At 37.6% G+C, this 17,529-nt stretch overlaps 14 non-coding genes across 14 annotated transcripts; all 14 read left to right on the top strand.

Annotated features, from left to right (window-relative positions):
- The first annotated feature begins 5,646 nt into the window (after positions 1-5,646).
- On the top strand, positions 5,647-5,718 carry Trnah-gug (transfer RNA histidin (anticodon GUG)). The gene has a single exon. It is a non-coding gene; the product is annotated as a tRNA-His (tRNA).
- Positions 5,719-6,504: 786 nt separating this feature from the next.
- Positions 6,505-6,576, top strand: Trnah-gug (transfer RNA histidin (anticodon GUG)). Its single transcript has one exon. It is a non-coding gene; the product is annotated as a tRNA-His (tRNA).
- Positions 6,577-7,157: 581 nt separating this feature from the next.
- On the top strand, positions 7,158-7,229 carry Trnah-gug (transfer RNA histidin (anticodon GUG)). The gene has a single exon. It is a non-coding gene; the product is annotated as a tRNA-His (tRNA).
- Positions 7,230-7,878: 649 nt separating this feature from the next.
- Trnah-gug (transfer RNA histidin (anticodon GUG)) lies at positions 7,879-7,950 on the top strand. The gene has a single exon. It is a non-coding gene; the product is annotated as a tRNA-His (tRNA).
- A 785-nt stretch (positions 7,951-8,735) lies between these two features.
- Positions 8,736-8,807, top strand: Trnah-gug (transfer RNA histidin (anticodon GUG)). Its single transcript has one exon. It is a non-coding gene; the product is annotated as a tRNA-His (tRNA).
- A 787-nt stretch (positions 8,808-9,594) lies between these two features.
- Trnah-gug (transfer RNA histidin (anticodon GUG)) lies at positions 9,595-9,666 on the top strand. The gene has a single exon. It is a non-coding gene; the product is annotated as a tRNA-His (tRNA).
- A 785-nt stretch (positions 9,667-10,451) lies between these two features.
- On the top strand, positions 10,452-10,523 carry Trnah-gug (transfer RNA histidin (anticodon GUG)). The gene has a single exon. It is a non-coding gene; the product is annotated as a tRNA-His (tRNA).
- Positions 10,524-11,172: 649 nt separating this feature from the next.
- Positions 11,173-11,244, top strand: Trnah-gug (transfer RNA histidin (anticodon GUG)). The gene has a single exon. It is a non-coding gene; the product is annotated as a tRNA-His (tRNA).
- A 783-nt stretch (positions 11,245-12,027) lies between these two features.
- On the top strand, positions 12,028-12,099 carry Trnah-gug (transfer RNA histidin (anticodon GUG)). Its single transcript has one exon. It is a non-coding gene; the product is annotated as a tRNA-His (tRNA).
- Positions 12,100-12,748: 649 nt separating this feature from the next.
- Trnah-gug (transfer RNA histidin (anticodon GUG)) lies at positions 12,749-12,820 on the top strand. The gene has a single exon. It is a non-coding gene; the product is annotated as a tRNA-His (tRNA).
- A 785-nt stretch (positions 12,821-13,605) lies between these two features.
- Trnah-gug (transfer RNA histidin (anticodon GUG)) lies at positions 13,606-13,677 on the top strand. The gene has a single exon. It is a non-coding gene; the product is annotated as a tRNA-His (tRNA).
- Positions 13,678-15,110: 1,433 nt separating this feature from the next.
- On the top strand, positions 15,111-15,182 carry Trnah-gug (transfer RNA histidin (anticodon GUG)). The gene has a single exon. It is a non-coding gene; the product is annotated as a tRNA-His (tRNA).
- A 649-nt stretch (positions 15,183-15,831) lies between these two features.
- Positions 15,832-15,903, top strand: Trnah-gug (transfer RNA histidin (anticodon GUG)). Its single transcript has one exon. It is a non-coding gene; the product is annotated as a tRNA-His (tRNA).
- A 774-nt stretch (positions 15,904-16,677) lies between these two features.
- On the top strand, positions 16,678-16,749 carry Trnaq-uug (transfer RNA glutamine (anticodon UUG)). Its single transcript has one exon. It is a non-coding gene; the product is annotated as a tRNA-Gln (tRNA).
- The last annotated feature ends 780 nt before the right edge of the window (positions 16,750-17,529 follow it).

Below are 17,529 nucleotides of genomic sequence, written 5' to 3'. Positions count from 1 at the left end.
TGGTGATCTGGGAGCCCACAGAGCTTGAGTTTGGCCAGTGGTTACTGTTTGGTGAAGGGCGTGTGCCCCGTTGGATCAGGTATGTCCAAGCCCGTGTCGTTTTCGCCTGTAAACAGGCCAAGCAGAACTTTGTCTGTGTCAATCTCTACACGAAGCAGCCCGGCATTTTCTACGGCTGTCCAGAGGGACTTTATTCCTTTTCTGTCAAGTGTGTTAAATATCAAGACAGAGCTAATAAGTTTTCAGAAGAATTATTTAAAGAAACACTTCTATCTCCGCGTGTCTACAGTGGCTGGGCATAATGCCCTAGTGAGTAAATCCAATGTTGTTATAAATGGAACGACGTGGTCCATTATGCCCGCGTCGTCAGTTTACCTGAATCTGACGGCCCACTGGGCACCGGATGAAATGTCAGATGACACTATCGAGGCAGCTTTGAAACCCTATGGTGAATGCCTGGGTGTGACGAAACCCAGATTTTCAGACCCGGAGCTCTCACATGTTCGGACAGGTATTCGGATTTACAGATTTAGGTGTCACAAAGTTCGTTATGTACCAAATTTTATTAATTTCGGTGGTGACATTGTTATGTTTACCTACCCCGGGCAAACTTATGAATGTCGGAAGTGTGGCCAAAAATCACACAAGGCGGCAGAGTGTAGAGCACTGTGGTGTTCTAACTGCGACGGTTTCTCCCCCCATGAGAATCCTCATACAGAGAAGGACTGTACAAATCAATGCCGAATGTGTGACTCAGGGCTTCATACGGTCAGTGACTGTTGTGCGAGAGCAATGTCGTACGCGGCGCGAGTTAAGGGAAACCTACCGACTATGCGCCAGTATAATAAGGAAGACGTCGTAAAACAAGATGACATTGATGTTGACGTCAGCGACGATGAAGACCCATTCAACGCACCTGCTATGGAACTGGTTCAAGACAGCGAGGAGAACGAAGACGAAATCGACGGGAATGGTGACGACAGCGCCGATGAAGACGTCAGCGACGACAGCGAGTCTGATAAGGAGATGGACGTCCGGGAGAATACTAAGAACACCGAAGAAGTGGATGTTGGTGATAATGAAACGTCATCAGCTGTCCCAAGGGTGAAGAATGTGGTCGTGGCTGACGTGCACGCTCCCGACGTGCGTTCACCAGTCCCAGTCGAGGAAAAGCGAGCTAAGTTGGACAATGGCAGTACAGCCGAAGAGGCAGCGTCATCTATCCCGCCCAGTTCCCATCCTACTGATTATGATGGTGTTGATGCCGATCAGTCGTCAGACTGTATGACGCCGACCCCATCTCAGGAGGGGGACACCATGCTTCTGGAATACAGGAAAAGAAAATCGCTTGCTTCTCGTGCGAGGCAGCGAATGAAAAGAGACAAATGATTTGTAGCGTAATTAGGACTCTCTTATTTGACCACAATGGGTATGTACGCTCTACCTTTACTTACTTGTATAATGAGCTTAAATAATATTCGTTTTGGGACTTTAAACATTAATGGTTTACGGGATCCGTCTAAACAAGAACATGTCAAGCAATTTGTTTTCGATAAAGGAATTGATGTACTATTCTTACAGGAAACACACTTCGAAAACTATAATGACACTAAATATTTGCAAATCCCAGGCGATGCAAGGTGGGCGTATGGGTCAAATCGAAGTTGTGGGGTGGGAATAATTATTAGGTATACGGTAGACTGCTTTATACGGAAAATACAGAGGTGCCCTAACGGTCGCTACATAAGCCTTAGGGTTGAGCTCAACAACACTGCTTTAAACCTTGTTTGTGTATATGCCCCTAATAATCCAAAGGAAAGAAAAGAGTTCATTTCTAATCTAGATAATGTGATGCAGGGCAGTGAGTTGGTTATTATGGGTGGGGATTTTAATTGTGTTGAGAGCATTGAATTAGATAGAACTGGCTGTGCCACTAATGTAAGGAATGATGGAGTGGACGAAATTAATAATTTGAAAAGAGATTTTGGTATTTGTGATATTTTTAGGAAACTGCATCCGGATAAGAATTGTTACACGTGGTCTAGGCGCCAGTGTGCCAGTAGATTGGATAGATTTTATATCCCTAACGCTGTGTTTAAGTATGTAACCCAGTGTGATGCTGTACATGTGTCTTTTTCTGATCATTCGTGTTTGTTTTTTGATATCTCTTTTGAAGATGTCATTTCATGGGGGCCGTTCTACTGGAAGTGTAATACTTCTGTGTTAAATGACACGGAGCTTGTTGATGATATTAAATCCGTCTTCCATGATATTTTCTGTGTCTGTACAACTGGTCATGCAGATCTAATAGACAGATGGGAGACATTTAAAGGGGAATGTAAAGATAGGATTCGGAGTTACTGTAAGGAAAAATCTATGAACAAAAAACGTGATTTGTTGGTACTTGAACAAGAATTAAATGCGTTGAAATCTAGTCCAATCATTAACTGTGAGCGTATTGACAATGTGAAAAAGACTCTAAATGCCCTTTATAAGTCGAATCATGCGGGAGCGGTTATCCGTGCTAAAGCTGTTCATTTTGATCAGGGAGAAAAACAAACCAAATATTTCATTAGACGAGAAGTTGGTAGGGGCAGAAAGAAGATGATCAAAAGTATTACTTGTCATAGTGATTCTTCAATATCCCATGAATCTCAGGAAGGCATTGCTAAGTGTATAAGGTCGTATTATATGAAATTGTATACTGAACAAGATACTGACTCCTCCATTCAAGATGAGTTCTTGTCATCGCTTCCGATGTTAAATGACGATTGTAAAACTGCCTGCGAAGGCCTTTTGACTGAACAGGAGTTGTTTTTTGCAGTAAAAAATATGTCTAAAAACCGTTCGCCGGGATGCGACGGTTTGCCAGCAGAGTTTTATGTACAATTTTGGCCACTGTTTTCGGGTGTGTTTACGGATGTAGTTAATCACTGTTTTAACTTGGGTAGATTAAGTAATTCACAGCGTTCTGGGTTAATCACACTATTATGTAAGGTCCCCGACAATGCCGAAAGCATACAAAACTGGAGGCCAATTAGCTTACTAAATGTAGATTATAAGATTGTTTCTAAAGCTTTGTGCAATCGGTTAAAAAATGTGATCGATACAATTGTACTTCAGAATCAGACATGTGGAATACCAGGCCGAAGTATTTTTGACAACCTTCACTTATTACGAAATACATATGATTATGTTGAACAAAAAGATTTAAAAGGATGCTTTCTTAACTTAGACCAAGAGAAAGCTTTTGACAGAGTAGACTGGTCATTTTTGTTCAAATGTTTAGAGAAATTTAACTTCGGACCCGACTTTTGTAAGTGGGTGCAATTATTATATACTGACATTACAAGTAGTGTTATTGTGAACGGGCACATAACAGAAGAATTTAAACTGAGTCGAGGTGTCCGACAGGGTTGTTCTTTGTCACCATTATTGTATGTTTTGTCCTTAGAGCCCTTTATAGCCGCCATTAGAAACAATGACGAAATTAATGGTGTACGGTTACCCGGCACAAATAAGGAAACAAGAGTGTCGGCATTTGCAGATGATACGACTGCAATTTTATCTGAAGAGAGTTCTGTTCCGCATGTAATTAAACTAGCAGAAAGTTATGGAAAAGCCTCAGGAGCAAAACTCAACTTGTTGAAAAGCACGGTTCTTCCCATTGGTAGCTGGGACGAAACTAACGTGCACAGTGGTGGGCTTAACATCACTACAAATTCAAAAATTTGTGGGGTATTTTTTGGACCAGATCAAACAGAACTCAATTCTGAGCGTGTTTTAAGTAAGGTAAAGAAACATGTATCAGCATGGAATGGAAGATATTTGACCCTACGGGGGAGGTCTGTCTTAATTAATACAGTTGCTTTAGCTGTTTTATGGTTTTCTGCACAGTGTACTCTATTGCCACCTAAATGTGTCAATCAATGTTCCCAAACTGTGTTCAGATTTTTGTGGGATAACAAGCCCGAAAGTTTGAAGACAGTTGTCGTACATAATAAAATAGGGAATGGAGGTCTAAACGTACATAATATAGATTGTAAAATAAAAGCACTTGTTACTCGGCATGTTTTAAAATTAATTCATGGAACAACAGCGGAATGGAAATACTTTGCCATCTATTGGTTGGGTTTACCCCTAAGACATGTTTGTCGTGAATTCTGTCGTTCCAATGTCCCACATTCTGAAAACATTCCACCTTTTTATAGACTGGCCTTGAGCGCCTGGAGAGAATTTACCACAGGTGTACAGCAACCTGTAACATTGTGTTCAAACAGGTATATTTATGAATATTTTGTAACAAAAATAGTACATTGTCCAAGAGCAATGGTGTCTATGCCGCATTTGGACTGGGTTAGAATATGGAAAACTGTTTTTCATCAATTCTTAGATCACAACTTGGTCAACTTCAGTTACAAGTTGGTTCATGACATTTTGCCCGTTAAGGAAAAACTTCTTAGGAGAAATGTAGCCACCGATGACTTGTGTGTTTTTTGCTCCCTGTCTGAAACTCGGCAACATCTGTTTGTACAATGTAAAATCGTTCAGGATGTGTTTAATGACTTTAACCGGATATTTGTTTTGTTTGCGAACTACCTACCAAATATGGACTCGGAAACATTAATTTACAAGGTATTCAATTCCACCTTTAACCAGGAAGTTAGAGCTGTGATGGTGTATGTCATATGTGTTCTTCAGTTTAGTATTTGGTGTGCACGCAACGACATAATATTTCAGAAAAAAAAACAGGGATTCTGTTGCTATTGTTAAGGCCGCCAAAGGAATAATTAAAACCCGTATTCATGTTGACTTTTTTCGACTAGACAGGCCATCTTTCGAGAAAATCTGGTGTATAAACAAAGTCTTCTGTACATTACGGAATGATAAATTAGTGTATTTATTGAAATGAGCAGCTAATGTGCAATTGTTCTATTCACAAAGCAGTCATCTTTTCTGTGATATTTTATTTTAATTAAGACTGCCTTGTGATTTCAAAAGTTTGTGATAGCCGGGTATTGTTAAATCTTGTGTATTTGATGACAATCTGGGAATAAATTCAACAATTCTCAAAAAAAAAAAAAAAAAAAAAAAAAAAAATTACTTTTGGCTTGGTTTTTAAATTTTGACAATTTTTTGGGTGCCAAGAAACACGGCGACTTTCTGTCAAAATATTGGAGTTTGATGGCTGGATTTTAACAGGAAAATTGAGCATTCACCGGACTATAACAGCTGACCGAGCTTGCATAAATAGAAAGATTTTAACTGGCCTATAGAAACGTTCGTTGATAAGTAAGTTGTATTTAATAAGCAGGTGTCTTTTGTGACTTATTGCTAAGAGGGCTTGAAATAATTTGTTTTTCTGGTTAAAGAATACGAGAGCGTCATGCAGAAGACTCATTTAAATTTAGAGAAATTGGAAACATGTTATGCCAAGGTATCAGAATAATTGGTTTTTGGTGTTATGCAATCATTCCATCAATTGGCGACTGTTTGAGAGAGACGTATTTTTAATGAAGGATTGAACGAAAAATTAGTCAGACAGGACACACCTTTGAAAGGAACGCAACGTATTTTCTTTGTGTCAGAAGTCTTGAATTTCTCAGGTGAGGGAGAAAATGCACAACGAGGACACACTGTACGTAAGCCGTGATAGTCTAGTGGTTAGGACTTCTCGTTGTGGCCGAGACAACCCAGGTTCGAATCCTGGTCACGGCAAATTACATTTATTCTTTGAATATCTTTTATGGCTGTGTTACTTACGATGTGATGCTCGTTTTTATTCCAGCTCGATTTCTAAAGCCGTCCTGATGTAGACGAAGTACTTTTGGCTTTGTTTTTAAATTTTGACAATTTGTTGGGTGCCAAGAAACACGGCGATCTTCTGTCAAAAAATTGGAGCTTGATGGCTGTTTTTTAACAGGAAAATTGAGCAATCTCCAATCTATAACAGCTGAAGGAGTTTGCATAAATAGGAAGATTTTCACTTGCCTATAGAAACGTTCGTTGATAAGTAAGTTGTATTTAATAAGCATGTGTTTTGTGACTTATTGCTAAAAAGGCGTGAAATAATTTGTTTTTTTTCTCCAAAGATTAAGATAGCGTTATGCAGAAGACTTATTTAAATTACACTATAGAAACGTGCCGTGATCAGTAAGTTGTATTTAATAAGTATGTGTTTTATGACGTATTGCTTAAAAGACATAAAGTAATCTGTTTTTTGGCCAAAGAATAGGAGAGCGATATGCAGAAGACTCATTTACATTTAGAGAATGTGGAAACGTGCCTTGCCAAGGTATAAGACTAATTTGTTTCCGGAGTGATGCAATCATTCCATCAATTCTTAGCAGTTTAAAACAGACGTATTTTCAAAGAATGATTGAACAGAATTTAAGGCAGACAGGACAGAACTTTTAAAGGAACGCAACGTGTTAAGTTTGAATCAGAAGTCTTGAATTTCTCAAGTGAGGGAGACAATGCTCAACGAGGACACACTGTACGTAAGCCGTGATAGTCTAGTGGTTAGGACTTCTCGTTGTGGCCGAGACAACCAAGGTTCGAATCCTGGTCACGGCAAATTACATTTTGTGTTTGAATATCTTTTATGGCTGTGTTACTTACGATGTGATGCCCGTTTATATTCCAGCTCGATTTCTAAAGACGTCCTGATGTAGACGAAGTACTTTTGGCTTGGTTTTTAAATTTTGACAATTTTTTGGGTGCCAAGAAACACTGCGACTTTCTGTCAAAATATTGGAGTTTGATGGCTGTATTTTAACAGGAAAATTGAGCATTCACCGGACTATAGCAGCTGACCGAGCTTGCATAAATAGAAAGATTTTAACTGTTTTATAGAAACGTTCGTTGAAAGTAAGTTGTATTTAATAAGCATGTGTGTTTTGTGACTTATTGCTAAAAAGGCTTGAAATAATTTGTTTTTCTGGTCAAAGAATACGAGAGCGTCATGCAGAAGACTCATTTAAATTTAGAGAAATTGGAAACATGTTATGCCAAGGTATCAGAATAATTGGTTTCCTGTGTCATGCAATCATTCCATCAATTGGCGACTGTTTAAGAGAGACGTATTTTTAATGAAGGATTGAACGGAATATTAGTCAGAGAGGACACACCTTTGAAAGGAACAAAAACGTACGTAAGCCGTGATAGTCTAGTGGTTAGGACTTCTCGTTGTGGCCGAGACAACCCAGGTTCGAATCCTGGTCACGGCAGATTACATTTTGTCTTTAAAAAACTATTATGGCTATGTTACTTACGATGTGATTCCCGTTTTTATTCCAGCTCGATTTCTAAAGACGTCCCGATGTATACGAAGTACTTTTGGCTTGGTTTTTAAAATTTGACAATTTTTTGGGTGCCAAGAAACACTGCGACTTTCTGTCAAAATATTGGAGTTTGATGGCTGGATTTTAACAGGAAAATTGAGCATTCACCGGACTATAACACCTGATCGAGCTTGCATAAATAGAAAGATTTTCACTGGCCTATAGAAACGTTCGTTGATAAGTAAGTTGTATTTAATAAGCATGTGTGTTTTGTGACTTATTGCTAAAAAGGTTTGAAATAATTTGTTTTTCTGGTCAAAGAATACGAGAGCCTCATGCAGAAGACTCATTTAAATTGAGAGAAATTGGAAACATGTTATGCCAAGGTATCAGAATAATTGGTTTCCGGTGTTATGCAATCATTTCATCAATTGGCGACTGTTTAAGGGAGACGTATTTTTAATGAAGGATTGAACGGAATATTAGGCAGACAGGACACACCTTTTAAAGGAACGCAACCTGTTTTCTTTGTGTCAGAAGTCTTGAATTTCTCAAGTGAGGGAGAAAATGCGCAACGAGGACACACTGTACGTAAGCCGTGATAGTCTAGTGGTTAAGACTTCTCGCTGTGGCCGAGACAACCCAGGTTCGAATCCTGGTCACGGCAAATTACATTTATTGTTTGAATATCTTTTATGTCTGTGTTACTTACGATGTGATGCTCGTTTTTATTCCAGCTCTATTTCTAAAGCCGTTCCGATGTAGACGAAGTACTTTTGGCTTGGTTTTTAAATTTTGACAATTTGTTAGGTGCCAAGAAACACGGCGATCTTCTGTCAAAAATTGGAGCTTGATGGCTGTTTTTTAACAGGAAAATTGAGCAATCTCCAATCTATAACAGCGGAAGGAGTTTGCATAAATAGGAAGATTTTCACTTGCCTATAGAAACGTTCGTTGATAAGTAAGTTGTATTTAATAAGCATGTGTTTTGTGACTTATTGCTAAAAAGTCGTGAAATAATTTGTTTTTTTCTCCAAAGATTAAGATAGCGTTTTGCAGAAGACTTATTTAAATTACACTATAGAAACGTGCCGTGATCAGTAAGTTGTATTTAATAAGTATGTGTTTTATGACTAATTGCTTAAAAGACATAAAATAATCTGTTTTTTGGCCAAAGAATAGGAGAGCGATATGCAGAAGACTCATTTACATTTAGAGAATGTGGAAACGTGCCTTGCCAAGGTATAAGACTAATTCGTTTCCAGAGTGATGCAATCATTCCATCAATTCTTAGCAGTTTAAAACAGACGTATTTTCAAAGAATGATTGAACAGAATTTAAGGCAGACAGGACAGAACTTTTAAAGGAACGCAACGTGTTTAGTTTGAATCAGAAGTTCTTGAATTTCTCAAGTGAGGGAGAAAATGCGCAACGAGGACACACTGTACGTTAGCCGTGATAGTCTAGTGGTTAGGACTTCTCGTTGTGGCCGAGACAACCCAGGTTCGAATCCTGGTCACGGCAAATTACATTTTGTGTTTGAATATCTTTTATGGCTGTGTTACTTACGATGTGATGCCCGTTTTTATTTCAGCTCGATTCCTAAAGACGTCCCGATGTAGACGAAGTACTTTTGGCTTGGTTTTTAAATTTTGACAATTTGTTAGGTGCCAAGAAACACGGCGATCTTCTGTCAAAAAATTGGAGCTTGATGGCTGTATTTTAACAGGAAAATTGAGCAATCTCCAATCTATAACAGCTGAAGGAGTTTGCATAAATAGGAAGATTTTCACTTGCCTATAGAAACGTTCGTTGATAAATAAGTTGTCTTTCATAAGCATGTGTTTTGTGACTTATTGCTAAAAAGGCGTAAAATAATTTGTTTTTTTTCTCCAAAGATTAAGATAGCGTTATGCAGAAGACTTATTTAAATTACACTATAGAAAGGGGCCGTGATCAGTAGGTTGTATTTAATAAGTATGTGTTTTATGACTTATTGCTTAAAAGACATAAAATAATCTGTTTTTTGGCCAAAGAATAGGAGAGCGATATGCAGAAGACTCATTTACATTTAGAGAATGTGGAAACGTGCCTTGCCAAGGTATAAGACTAATTCGTTTCCGGAGTGATGCAATCATTCCATCAATTCTTAGCAGTTTAAAACAGACGTATTTTCAAAGAATGATTGAACAGAATTTAAGGCAGACAGGACAGAACTTTTAAAGGAACGCAACGTGTTTAGTTTGAATCAGAAGTTCTTGAATTTCTCAAGTGAGGGAGAAAATGCGCAACGAGGACACACTGTACGTAAGCCGTGATAGTCTAGTGGTTAGGACTTCTCGTTGTGGCCGAGACAACCCAGGTTCGAATCCTGGTCACGGCAAATTACATTTTGTGTTTGAATATCTTTTATGGCTGTGTTACTTACGATGTGATGCCCGTTTTTATTTCAGCTCGATTCCTAAAGACGTCCCGATGTAGACGAAGTACTTTTGGCTTGGTTTTTAAATTTTGACAATTTGTTAGGTGACAAGAAACACGGCGATCTTCTGTCAAAAAATTGGAGCTTGATGGCTGTATTTTAACAGGAAAGTTGAGCAATCTCCAATCTATAACAGCTGAAGGAGTTTGCATAAGTAGGAAGATTTTCACTTGCCTATAGAAACGTTCGTTGATAAATAAGTTGTCTTTCATAAGCATGTGTTTTGTGACTTATTGCTAAAAAGGCTTGAAATAATTTGTTTTTTTCTCTAAAGATTAAGATAGCGTTATGCAGAAGACTCATTTAAATTACACTATAGAAAGGGGCCGTGATCAGTAGGTTGTATTTAATAACTATGTGTTTTATGACTTATTGCTTAAAAGACATAAAGTAATCTGTTTTTTGGCCAAAGAATAGGAGAGCGATATGCAGAAGACTCATTTACATTTAGAGAATGTGGAAACGTGCCTTGCCAAGGTATAAGACTAATTCGTTTCCAGAACGATGCAATCATTCCATCAATTCTTAGCAGTTTAAAACAGACGTATTTTCAAAGAATGATTGAACAGAATTTAAGGCAGACAGGACAGAACTTATAAAGGATGGTAATGTGTTAAGTTTGAATCAGAAGTCTTGAATTTCTCAAGTGAGGGAGAAAATGCACAACGAGGACACACTGTACGTAAGCCGTGATAGTCTAGTGGTTAGGACTTCTCGTTGTGGCCGAGACAACCCAGGTTCGAATCCTGGTCACGGCAAATTACATTTTTTGTTTAAATATCTTTTATGGCTGTGTTACTTACGATGTGATGCCCGTTTTTATTCCAGCTCGATTTCTAAAGACGTCCCGATGTAGACGAAGTACTTTTGGCTTGGTTTTTAAATTTTGACAATTTTTTGGGTGCCAAGAAACACTGCGACTTTCTGTCAAAAAATTGGAGTTTGATGGCTGTATTTTAACAGGAAAATTGAGCATTCACCGGATTATAACAGCTGACCGAGCTTGCATAAATAGAAAGATTTTAACTGGCCTATAGAAACGTTCGTTGATAAGTAAGTTGTATTTAATAAGCATGTGTGTTTTGTGACTTATTACTAAAAAGGCTTGAAATAATTTGTTTTTCTGGTTAAAGAATACGAGAGCGTCATGCAGAAGACTCATTTAAATTTCGAGAAATTGGAAACATGTTATGCCAAGGTATCAGAATAATTGGTTTCCGGTGTTATGCAATCATTCCATCAAATGGCGACTGTTTAAGAGAGACGTATTTTTAATGAAGGATTGAACGGAATATTAGTCAGACAGGACACACGTTTGAAAGGAACGCAACGTGTTTTCTTTGTGTCAGAAGTCTTGAATTTCTCAAGTGAGGGAGAAAATGCACAACGAGGACACACTGTACGTAAGCCGTGATAGTCTAGTGGTTAGGACTTCTCGTTGTGGCCGAGACAACCCAGGTTCGAATCCTGTTCACGGCAAATTACATTTATTGTTTGAATATCTTTTATGGCTGTGTTACTTACGATGTGATGCCCGTTTTTATTTCAGCTCGATTCCTAAAGCCGTCCCGATGTAGACGAAGTACTTTTGGTTTGGTTTTTAAATTTTGACAATTTGTTAGGTGACAAGAAACACGGCGATCTTCTGTCAAAAAATTGGAGCTTGATGGCTGTTTTTTAACAGGAAAATTGAGCAATCTCCAATCTATAACAGATGAAGTAGTTTGCATAAATAGGAAGATTTTAACTGGCCTATAGAAACGTTCGTTAATAAATAAGTTGTATTTCATAAGCATGTGTTTTGTGACTTTTTGCTAAAAAGGCGTGAAATAATTTGCTTTTTTCTCCAAAGATTAAGATAGCGTTTTGCAGAAGACTTATTTAAATGACACTATAGAAACGTGCCGTGATCAGTAGGTTGTATTTAATAACTATGTGTTTTATGACTTATTGCTTAAAAGACATAAAGTAATCTGTTTTTTGGCCAAAGAATAGGAGAGCGATATTGAAGACTCATTTACATTTAGAGAATGTGGAAACGTGCCTTGCCAAGGTATAAGACTAATTCGTTTCCAGAACGATGCAATCATTCCATCAATTCTTAGCAGTTTAAAACAGACGTATTTTCAAAGAATGATTGAACAGAATTTAAGGCAGACAGGACAGAACTTATAAAGGATGGTAATGTGTTAAGTTTGAATCAGAAGTCTTGAATTTCTCAAGTGAGGGAGAAAATGCACAACGAGGACACACTGTACGTAAGCCGTGATAGTCTAGTGGTTAGGACTTCTCGTTGTGGCCGAGACAACCCAGGTTCGAATCCTGGTCACGGCAAATTACATTTTTTGTTTAAATATCTTTTATGGCTGTGTTACTTACGATGTGATGCCCGTTTTTATTCCAGCTCGATTTCTAAGGACGTCCCGATGTAGACGAAGTACTTTTGGCTTGGTTTTTAAATTTTGACAATTTTTTGGGTGCCAAGAAACACTGCGACTTTCTGTCAAAAAATTGGAGTTTGATGGCTGTATTTTAACAGGAAAATTGAGCATTCACCGGATTATAACAGCTGACCGAGCTTGCATAAATAGAAAGATTTTAACTGGCCTATAGAAACGTTCGTTGATAAGTAAGTTGTATTTAATAAGCATGTGTGTTTTGTGACTTATTACTAAAAAGGCTTGAAATAATTTGTTTTTCTGGTTAAAGAATACGAGAGCGTCATGCAGAAGACTCATTTAAATTTCGAGAAATTGGAAACATGTTATGCCAAGGTATCAGAATAATTGGTTTCCGGTGTTATGCAATCATTCCATCAAATGGCGACTGTTTAAGAGAGGCGTATTTTTAATGAAGGATTGAACGGAATATTAGTCAGACAGGACACACGTTTGAAAGGAACGCAACGTGTTTTCTTTGTGTCAGAAGTCTTGAATTTCTCAAGTGAGGGAGAAAATGCACAACGAGGACACACTGTACGTAAGCCGTGATAGTCTAGTGGTTAGGACTTCTCGTTGTGGCCGAGACAACCCAGGTTCGAATCCTGTTCACGGCAAATTACATTTATTGTTTGAATATCTTTTATGGCTGTGTTACTTACGATGTGATGCCCGTTTTTATTTCAGCTCGATTCCTAAAGCCGTCCCGATGTAGACGAAGTACTTTTGGCTTGGTTTTTAAATTTTGACAATTTGTTAGGTGACAAGAAACACGGCGATCTTCTGTCAAAAAATTGGAGCTTGATGGCTGTTTTTTAACAGGAAAATTGAGCAATCTCCAATCTATAACAGATGAAGTAGTTTGCATAAATAGGAAGATTTTAACTGGCCTATAGAAACGTTCGTTAATAAATAAGTTGTATTTCATAAGCATGTGTTTTGTGACTTTTTGCTAAAAAGGCGTGAAATAATTTGCTTTTTTCTCCAAAGATAAAGATAGCGTTTTGCAGAAGACGTATTTAAATGACACTATAGAAACGTGCCGTGATCAGTAAGTTGTATTTCATAACTATGTGTTTTATGACTTATTGCTTAAAAGACATAAAGTAATCTGTTTTTTGGCCAAAGAATAGGAGAGCGATATGCAGAAGACTCATTTACATTTAGAGAATGTGGAAACGTGCCTTGCCAAGGTATAAGACTAATTGGTTTCCGGAGTGATGCAATCATTCCATCAATTCTTAGCAGTTTAAAACAGACGTATTTTCAAAGAATGATTGAACAGAATTTAAGGCAGACAGGACAGAACTTTTAAAGGAAGGTAATGTGTTAAGTTTGAATCAGAAGTCTTGAATTTCTCAAGTGTGGGAGACAGTGCGCAACGAGGACACACTGTACGTAAGCCGTGATAGTCTAGTGGTTAGGACTTTTCGTTGTGGCCGAGACAACCCAGGTTCGAATCCTGGTCACGGCAAATTACATTTTGTGTTTGAATATCTTTTATGGCTGTGTTACTTACGATGTGATGCCCGTTTATATTCCAGCTCGATTTCTAAAGACGTCCCGATGTAGACGAAGTACTTTTGGCTTGGTTTTTAAATTTTGACAATTTTTTGGGTGCCAAGAAACACTGCGAGTTTCTGTCAAAATATTAGAGTTTGATGGCTGTATTTTAACAGGAAAATTGAGCATTCACCGGACTATAACAGCTGACCGAGCTTGCATAAATAAAAAGATTTTAACTGGCCTATAGAAACGTTCGTTGATGAGTAAGTTGTATTTAATAAGCAAGTGTGTTTTGTGACTTATTGCTAAAAAGGCTTGAAATAATTTGTTTTTCTGGTCAAAGAATACGAGAGCGTCATGCAGAAGACTCATTTAAATTTAGAGAAATTGGAAACATGTTATGCCAAGGTATCAGAATAATTGGTTTTTGGTGTTATGCAATCATTCCATCAATTGGCGACTGTTTAAGAGAGACGTATTTTTAATGAAGAATTGAACGGAAAATTAGTCAGACAGGACACACCTTTGAAAGGAACGCAACGTATTTTCTTCGTGTCAGAAGTCTTGAATTTCTCAAGTGAGGGAGAAAATGCGCAACGAATCCTGGTCACGGCAAATTACATTTTGTGTTTGAATATCTTTTATGGCTGTGTTACTTACGATGTGATGCTCGTTTTTATTCCAGCTCGATTTCTAAAGCCGTCCCGATGTAGACGAAAGTGCTTTTGGCTTGGTTTTTAAATTTTGATAATTTGTTGGGTGCCAAGAAACACGGCTATCTTCTGTCAAAAAATTGGAGCTTGATGGCTGTTTTTTAACAGGAAAATTGAGCAATCTCCAATCTATAACAGCTGAAGGAATTTGCATAAATAGGAATATTTTAACTGGCCTATAGAAACGTTCGTTAATAAATAAGTTGTATTTCATAAGCATGTGTTTTATGACTTATTGCTAAAAAGGCGTGAAATAATTTGTTTTTTTCTCCAAAGATTAAGATAGAGTCTTGCAGAAGACTTATTTAAATTACACTATAGAAACGTGCCGTGATCAGTAAGTTGTATTTAATAACTATGTGTTTTATGACTTATTGCTTAAAAGACATAAAGTAATCTGTTTTTTGGCCAAAGAATAGGAGAGCGATATGCAGAAGACTCATTTACATTTAGAGAATGTGGAAACGTGCCTTGCCAAGGTATAAGAGTAATTCGTTTCCGGAGTTATGCAGTCATTCCATCAATTCTTAGCAGTTTAAAACAGACGTATTTTCAAAGAATGATTGAACAGAATTTAAGGCAGACAGGACAGAACTTTCAAAGGAAGGTAAAGTGTTAAGTATGAATCAGAAGTCTTGAATTTCTCAAGTGTGGGAGACAGTGCGCAACGAGGACACACTGTACGTAAGCCGTGATAGTCTAGTGGTTAGGACTTCTCGTTGTGGCCGAGACAACCCAGGTTCGAATCCTGGTCACGGCAAATTACATTTTGTGTTTGAATATCTTTTATGGCTGTGTTACTTACGATGTGATGCCCGTTTATATTCCAGCTCGATTTCTAAGGACGTCCCGATGTAGACGAAGTACTTTTGGCTTGGTTTTTAAATTTTGACAATTTTTTGGGTGCCAAGAAACACTGCGACTTTCTGTCAAGATATTGGAGTTTGATGGCTGTATTTTAACAGGAAAATTGAGCATTCACCGGACTATAGCAGCTGACCGAGCTTGCATCAATAGAAAGATTTTAACTGGTTTATAGAAACGTTCGTTGATAAGTAAGTTGTATTTAATAAGCAAGTGTGTTTTGTGACTTATTGCTAAAAAGGCTTGAAATAATTTGTTTTTCTGGTCAAAGAACACGAGAGCGTCATGCAGAAGACTCATTTAAATTTAGAGAAATTGGAAACATGTTATGCCAAGGTATCAGAATATTTGGTTTCCGGTGTTATGCAATCATTCCATCAATTGGCGACTGTTTAAGAGAGGCGTATTTTTAATGAAGAATTGAACGGAAAATAAGTCAGACAGGACACACCTTTGAAAGGAACGCAACGTATTTTCTTCGTGTCAGAAGTCTTGAATTTCTCAAGTGAGGGAGAAAATGCGCAACGAGGACACACTGTACGTAAGCCGTGATAGTCTAGTGGTTAGGACTTCTCGTTGTGGCCGAGACAACCCAGGTTCGAATCCTGGTCACGGCAAATTACATTTATTGTTTGAATATCTTTTATGGCTGTGTTACTTACGATGTGATGCTCGTTTTTATTCCAGCTCGATTTCTAAAGCCGTCCCGATGTAGACGAAGTACTTTTGGCTTGGTTTTTAAATTTTGACAATTTGTTAGGTGCCAAGAAACACGGCGATCTTCTGTCAAAAATTGGAGCTTGATGGCTGTTTTTTAACAGGAAAATTGAGCAATCTCCAATCTATAACAGCTGAAGGAGTTTGCATAAATAGGAAGATTTTAACTTGCCTATAGAAACGTTCGTTGATAAGTAAGTTGTATTTAATAAGCATGTGTTTTGTGACTTATTGCTAAAAAGTCGTGAAATAATTTGTTTTTTTCTCCAAAGATTAAGATAGCGTTTTGCAGAAGACTTATTTAAATTACACTATAGAAACGTGCCGTGATCAGTAGGTTGTATTTAATAAGTATGTGTTTTATGACTAATTGCTTAAAAGACATAAAATAATCTGTTTTTTGGCCAAAGAATAGGAGAGCGATATGCAGAAGACTCATTTACATTTAGAGAATGTGGAAACGTGCCTTGCCAAGGTATAAGACTAATTCGTTTCTGGAGTGATGCAATCATTCCATCAATTCTTAGCAGTTTAAAACAGACGTATTTTCAAAGAATGATTATTATTAGTCAGGACACACTTTTGAAAGGAACGCAACGTATTTTCTTTGTGTCAGAAGTCTTGAATTTCTCAGGTGAGGGAGACAATGCACAACGAGGACACACTGTACGTAAGCCGTGATAGTCTAGTGGTTAGGACTTCTCGTTTTGGCCGAGACAACCCAGGTTCGAATCCTGGTCACGGCAAATTACATTTTGTGTTTGAATACCTTTTATGGCTGTGTTACTTACGATGTGATGCCCGTTTTTATTTCAGCTCGATTCCTAAAGACGTCCCGATGTAGACGAAGTACTTTTGGCTTGGTTTTTAAATTTTGACAATTTGTTAGGTGCCAAGAAACACGGCGACTTTCTGTCAAAAAATTGGAGTTTGATGGCTGTTTTTTAACAGGAAAATTGAGCAATCTCCAATCTATAACAGTTGAAGGAGTTTGCATAAATAGAAAGATTTTCACTTGCCTATAGAAACGTTCGTTGATAAGTAAGTTGTATTTAATAAGCATGTGTTTTGTGACTTATTGCTAAATAGTCGTGAAATAATTTGTTTTTTTCTCCAAAGATTAAGATAGCGTTTTGCAGAAGACTTACTTAAATTACACTATAGAAACGTGCCGTGATCAGTAAGTTGTATTTAATAAGTATGTGTTTTATGACTAATTGCTTAAAAGACATAAAATAATCTGTTTTTTGGCCAAAGAATAGGAGAGCGATATGCAGAAGACTCATTTACATTTAGAGAATGTGGAAACGTGCCTTGCCAAGGTATGAGACTAATTCGTTTCTGGAGTGATGCAATCATTCCTTCAATTCTTAGCAGTTTAAAACAGACGTATTTTCAAAGAATGATTATTATTAGTCAAGACACACGTTTGAAAGGAACGCAACGTATTTTCTTTGTGTAAGAAGTCTTGAATTTCTCAGGTGAGGGAGAAAATGCACAACGAGGACACACTGTACGTAATCCGT

Source organism: Liolophura sinensis, chromosome 12 (genome assembly GCF_032854445.1).
Source record: "Liolophura sinensis isolate JHLJ2023 chromosome 12, CUHK_Ljap_v2, whole genome shotgun sequence".
NCBI classification, from domain to species: Eukaryota; Metazoa; Mollusca; class Polyplacophora; order Chitonida; family Chitonidae; genus Liolophura; species Liolophura sinensis.
The sequence above is the reverse complement of the archived record's forward strand: the minus strand, read 5'-3'. Positions and strand labels throughout refer to the sequence as shown.